General features: G+C 38.3%; 1 pseudogene; it reads left to right on the top strand.

Moving 5' to 3' along the window:
- Nucleotides 1–852: 852 nt before the first annotated feature.
- Nucleotides 853–5,768, top strand: LOC101017765 (annotated as a pseudogene).
- The last annotated feature ends 997 nt before the right edge of the window (nucleotides 5,769–6,765 follow it).

The following is a 6,765-nucleotide window of genomic DNA, read 5'->3' as shown; positions in this document are numbered from 1 at the left end:
TTGGCTCCTGAAGCTTGTGCATGCATCATGTAGTTCTCATGCCATAGTTTTCAGCTCCATCAAGTCATTTAAGGTCTTCTCTACACTTTTATTCTAGTTAGCCATTCGTCTAATCTTTTTTCAAGGTTTTTGGCTTCCTTGCGATGAGTTCAAACATCCTCCTTTAGCTAGAAGAAATTTGTTATTACTGACCTTCTGAAGCCTACTTCTGTCAACTCATCAAAGTCATTCTCTGCCTAGCTTTGTTCCATTGCTGGCAAGGAGCTGCGATCCTTTGGAGGAGAAGAGGCACTCTGGTTTTTAGAATTATCAACTTTTCTGCTCTGGTTTGTCCCTATCTATGTGGTTTTATCTACCTTTGGTCTTTGATGTTGGTGACCTACAGATGGGGTTTTGGAGTGGATGTCCTTTTTATTGATGTTGATGCTATTCCTTTCTGTTTGTTAGATTCCTTCTAACAGTCAGGTCCCTCAGCTGCAGGGCTGCTGGAGTTTGCTGGAGGTTCACTCCAGACCCTGTTTGCCTGAGTATCACCAGTTGAGGCTGTAGAACAGCAAATATTGCTGCCAGATCCTTCCTCTGGAAGCTTTAGTCCCAGAGGGGCTCCTGCCTGTATAAGGTGTCAGTCGGCCCCCACTGGGAGGCATCTCCAAGTTAGGCTACACAGGGGTCAGGGACCCACTTGAGGAGGCAGCCTGTCCACTCTCAGAGTTCAAACACCATGCTGGGAGAACCACTGTTGTCTTCAGAGCTGTCAGATAGGAATGTTTAAGTCTGCAGAAGTTTCTGCTGCCTTTTGTTCAGCTATGCCCTGACCCCAGAGGTGGAATCTACAGAGGCAGCAGGCCTTGCTGAACTGTGGTGGGCTCTGCCCAGTTCAAGCTTCCCAAGCTGCTTTATTTACCTACTCAAGCCTCAGCAATGGTGGATGCACCTCCCACTGCCTGCTGCCTCGCAGGTCGATCTCAGACTGCTGCACTAGCAGTGAGCAAGGCTCCGTGTGTGTGGGACCCACCAAGCCAGGCACAGGATATAATCTCCTGGTGTGCCATTTGCTAAGACCATTGGAAAAGCACAATATTTTGGTAAGAATGTCCCGCTTTTCCAGGTACAGTCTGTCATGGCTTCCTTTGGCTAGGAAAGGGAAATCCCTTGACTCCTTGTGCTTCCTGGGTGAGACAATGCCCCACCTTACTTCAGTTCGCACTCCATGGGCTGCACCCATTGTCCAACTACTCCCAGTGAGATGAAACAGGTACCTCAGTTGGAAATGCAGAAATCACCTGTCTTCTGCCTCAGTCATGCTGGGAGCTGCAGACTGGAGCTGTTCCTATTTGGCCATCTTGGAAGGGAATCTACAGCTCAGCTTCTTAAGTGACTGGTAAGTAGAAACCATGTATGTAAAAATAAATTGAAATGTGAATGATAACAAAAGGAGTGAAGATAGAGATAAAGACAAGTGGGGGTGAGGGGAGAAAGAGAGAAACTCAAGTAAAAGCATTCCATCTTTCACTATTATTATTGACTATTTGATCATAATAATGCTCTTAAAATCATAGTCTACTAAAAACCCTGCTGTTTATCAAACTTCCACTAATTTAACTCATTAATTTATGATATTGCCTATGATTAACATATATTTTCTGTTTCTCCATTTGGGACAATGATCTTTTTCTACTGATTTTTTTTTTTCAAATATATCAAACATATAAGTAATATAAAATTAATATCAGCAAATGATTAAATACTATCTAATCTTTAATAAATGTTTCAGTACACAGATTTCCCTGAAATCTCTACAACCCTTTGGTGTAGGCTGTGGAACATGTATAATGAATTATCAGCCTTTTCTCTTCTCATCTACTATACGTGCTTGAGAAGAAATAATACAATAAAAACATTTGTAGAAGAAATAATAACATTTCTCTACAGCCTCCCAAGTTTCAGAAGACCTTTTATACATGTTCTTATTTGATAGAATTGTCTATTTTTAGGGGAGTAAAAGGGACTTTTCTGTTGTTTCATAGCTTAGAAAGTTTAGATTAGGAAGGAAAAAAGCATAAAAAGTATAAAAGTGTATGTGGGAAGAGGAGTAGAAGGGTAGATTTGGGGAGAATAGTTTGTATACCATAGAGATAAGAAATAGTTTAGGCTGGGTGTGGTGACCCACGCCTGTAATCCCAGCACTTTGGGAGGCTGAGGCAGGCAGATCATGAGGTCAGGAGTTCAAGACAAGCCTGACCAACACGGTGAAACCCCATCTCTACTAAAAATGCAAAAATTAGCTGGGTATGGTGGCATGTGCTTGCAATCCCCGCTACTCAGGAGGCTGAAGCAGGAGAATCACTTGCACCTGCCAGGCAGAGGTCACAGTGAGCTGAGATGGTGCCACTGCACTCCAGCCTGAGTGACAGAGCAAGACTCTGTCTCAAAAAAAAAAAAAAAGAAAAAGAAAAAAGAAAAATGAAAGGAGTTGTTAGTTGCTTTGTTATTAAGTGAGTATTCATTTTGGCTTTATGTAGATAAATATTTACTGTAATTCTCAGATTCAAAAGTCAACTGAAAAGGAATTGATGGAGGCCAGGGCAGTGCGGCTGCGGAGCCTAGGCCGGGGGCGGGGCGCACGGAGAGGGAGAGGGGTCGGCCCAACACAGGGTCCAGGAGCACTAGGGCCGTAGCAGCGCTGCCCGTCGGTGGGAACAACTGCGCTCCGCCCACGCTCCAGCACCTCGGCCTTGGCCGCCTCTGAGCTGCGCGTGGGCCCGCAGGGTGGGCCTGGGGCGGGGACTGACGGGCATTTTTTACTATCTACAGAAACTTATTGTAATTCATTTTTCCTCACTCAGGTAGTAAGAATTACACCAAATTGAAAAGATATGAATGAGTATCCTAAAAAAAGAAAAAGGAAGACTCAACACCCTTCTCGTTATTCAGATTCCTCTGGAATAAGCAGAATTGCAGATGGATTCAATGGAATTTTCTCTGATCATCGTTACATGTCTGTTCTTTGAGACAGCCAGATTTAAAATATTTTGACAACAAAGACGATGATTCTGATACCAAGACATCAAATGAATTGCCAAAATTTGCAGATGGAATCAAGGCCAGAAACAGAAATCAGAACTACCTGGTTCCCAGTCCTGTACTTAGGATTCTAGACCACACTGCCTTTTCTACAGAAAAATCTGCTGGTATTGAAATTTGTGATGAAGAGTGTGACTCACCTGAATCAGTCAACCAGCAAACCCAAGAGGAGAGTCCTATAGAAGTTCACACTACTGAAGATGTTCCAATTGCTGTAGAAGTGCATGCGATTTCTGAAGATTATGATATAGAGACAGAAAACAATTCCTCTGAGAGTCTCCAAGATCAAACTGATGAAGAACCACCAGCTAAACTTTGTAAAATTCTTGACAAGAGCCAAGTTTGAATGTGACTGCCCAGCAGAAATGGCCTTTACTGAGAGCTGATAGCAGTGGCCTCTATAAATGTGAACTTTGTGAGTTTAACAGCAAATATTTTTCTGACTTAAAGCAGCATATGATCCTGAAGCATAAATGTACTGATTCAAATGTGTGTCGAGTATGCAAGGAAAGTTTCTCTACCAATATGCTTCTGATAGAACATGCCAAACTACATGAAGAGGATCCCTACATTTGTAAATACTGTGATTATAAGACAGTAATTTTTGAGAACCTCAGCCAGCACACTGCAGACTCCCATTTTAGTGATCACCTCTATTGGTGTGAACAGTGTGATGTACAGTTCTCCTCAAGCAGTGAACTCTACCTACGTTTCCAGGAGCACAGCTGTGATGAACAGTACTTGTGTCAGTTCTGTGAACATGAAACTGATGATCCAGAAGACTTGCATAGCCATGTGGTAAATGAGCATGCATGTAAATTAATAAAGTTATAAGTATAACAATGGAGAACATGGACAGTATAGCCTCTTAAGCAAAATTACCTTTGACAAATGTAAAAACTTCTTTGTATGGCAAGTATGTGGATTTCGGAGTAGATGTCATACAAATGTTAACGGGCATGTTGCTATTGAACATACTAAAATTTTTCTTCATGTTTGTGATGACTGTGGGAAAGGCTTTTCAAGTATGCTAGAATATTGCAAGCATTTAAATTCACATTTATCTGAAGGGATTTATTTATGTCAATATTGTGCATATTCAACAGGACAAATTGAAGATCTTAAAATTCATCTAGATTTCAAGCATTCAGCTGACTTATCTCATAAATGTAGTGACTGCTTGATGAGGTTTGGAAATGAAAGGGAATTAAGTCACCTTCCAGTCCATGAGACCACTTGATTATTCTCTTTAACTTACAGAATGTTTAAAATAATAAATTTAGCCTTTTTTTGGAGATGATTAAATGGATGATTGTAAACACAACTTATGAAATTTGCCTTTAACAAGTAACTTTTGTAAATTATAAAATCTTTTTGGCATTGCTCCATTTTCAGTATATGAATATATCTTTAATGTAGTATTTTCCATTGCGTGATAGTTTGTAGTTTTAACCACTCTTGGTGACTGTCATCCTGTTTCTTGCATGTGCTCGATTTCATGAATTGAAAAGAAACAAATGTATTGAAATGAGCTGCAGTTTTCCTTCCTTAACCATGGGTGCTAGTAACTTTTTCTTTTTAAAACTCAAGACAAGATTAGTTTTTTTGGTGTATGAAGTCATGAAATTATATGACCAGAACTAAAATGCAATATACAATTAAATCCATGGATACTCCTATTAATAAGAAATAACACTAGGAGGCCACTATTATCACAGGAAGAAAAGATTTGGTTTTCATGGCAGTCTGTTTTTTTAAAAAAAATTTTTGAGGCCCTATCTATTGTTGAATATTTTAAGATAGGATGAGGGAGGAACTAATTAATAAGGGCTTACACAATAATAAATAACTGTATCATAACTCAAAAAAAAAAAAGGAATTGATGTGAAATAATAACTTAATTTCCAAGAGTTTCTGCTAATTACAAAGAAGACACTAATGAGGAAGTAACAGGGAAAGATATAAATATACAGTTTATACCTTCATGACCAGTTTGCTTTTCTGCTAACTTAGGAAGATCAGATATGAAATATGACCTTTGTTTAGAGAAACCTCTCACTCTACCACCTCCATGTTAATCAGTTTGACTTAAAAGACTGAGTTAAAAGCTTAACTGAGATACCTTCTCTTCACTAACTTATGAACTCTCTCCAATAACTGATGGTCAAGAGCTTTTTTCTAATCCTTTTCTGAAATGTCTGAGGGACTGGAGCAGTTTGGAAAATTTTCAAGTTGCAAAAAATGTGGTAGCTATTTATCGAATGGCTCTAAAATTCATTGTCCAAGCCAGAACACTCTTGATAGTAAAGGGGGCTGCTGAGTGATAGAGCACCATGAGGAGATGAACTTCCCAACAGGCAAATGGTTGGAAGCATCCAAAAACAAAGAATATTTCTATCAAATAACAACAACAATACACATAAAATCTATGTAGAATGAATAACAAGTAATAGCTGTTGACTCTGTTGGGAGAAGACACGTAATTTAGATTTTTTAAAAATTTTAATGTGTTTTCATTTATTGAAGAGACTGCCCTTTTCCCAATGTTCTTGTCACATTTGTTGAAAATAAGTTGTCTGTAAATGCATGGATTTATTTCTGAGTTCTCTATTCTGTATGTCTTCAATAGTGCTGGGAAAACTGGATATCCATATGCAGAAAAATAAAACTAGACCCCACTCTCTCACTTATAAAAAAAAATCAAATGTATTAAAGACTTAAATGTAAGACTTGAAACTATAAGACTACTAGAAGAAAACATTGGAGAAATACTTCAGGTCACTGTCCTAGGCAAAGATTTCTTGAGTAAGAACTCAAAATCACAAGCAACCAAAGCAGAAATTTAAAAAGCTTCTGCACAGCAAAAGGAAAAAATAAAGTGAAGAGACAAGCTACAGAATGGGAGAAAATATTTGCAAACTATTCATCTGACAAGAGAATAATAACCAGAATATTTGAGGAACTCAAACAAGAGCAGAAAAATGATCTGATTTTAAAAATAGGCAAAAGATCTGAATAGACATTTTTCAAAAGAAGACATGCAAATGACCAACAGGTATAAGAAAAAATGCTCAACATCACTAATCATTAGTAATATGCAAATAAAAATTATAACAAGATATCTCCTCACCACAATTAAAATAGCTACTATCAAGTAAACAAACGAACAAAAACATAAACCACCAAAATTTGGCAAAAATATATAGAAAGGGGAATGTTCATCAATGTTGATGAAAATGTAAATTAGTACAGCCATTTTGGAAAACAGTATGGAGGTTCCTCAAAAAACTAAAAATCGGACTACTATATGATCCAGAAATTCTCCTGCTGGGACTTATTCCAAAGAAAGAAAAGCAGTATATTGAAGAGATTTCTGCACTCCCATGTTTATTGCAGCACCATTTATGAGAGCCAAGACATGCAATTAACCTAAGTGTTCATCAGTGGATACATGAATAAAGAAAATAAATATGGCATAGGTACACAATGAAATATTATTCAGCCATAAAAAAGAATTAAGTCCTGATACTTACAACAGCATGAATGGAAGTGGAAGACATTTTATTGAGTAAAATAAGCCAGTCACAGACAATGATTATGTTTGCACTCATATGTTGGAGCTAAAAACAAGATCTCATAGAGGTAGTGAGTAGAATGGTCATTACCAGAGGCTGGGAAGAG

Source organism: Papio anubis, chromosome 9, assembly GCF_008728515.1.
Source record: "Papio anubis isolate 15944 chromosome 9, Panubis1.0, whole genome shotgun sequence".
Classification (NCBI taxonomy): domain Eukaryota; kingdom Metazoa; phylum Chordata; class Mammalia; order Primates; family Cercopithecidae; genus Papio; species Papio anubis.
Note: the sequence above shows the minus strand (reverse complement) of the source record. Positions and strands in the feature narration are given on the sequence as shown.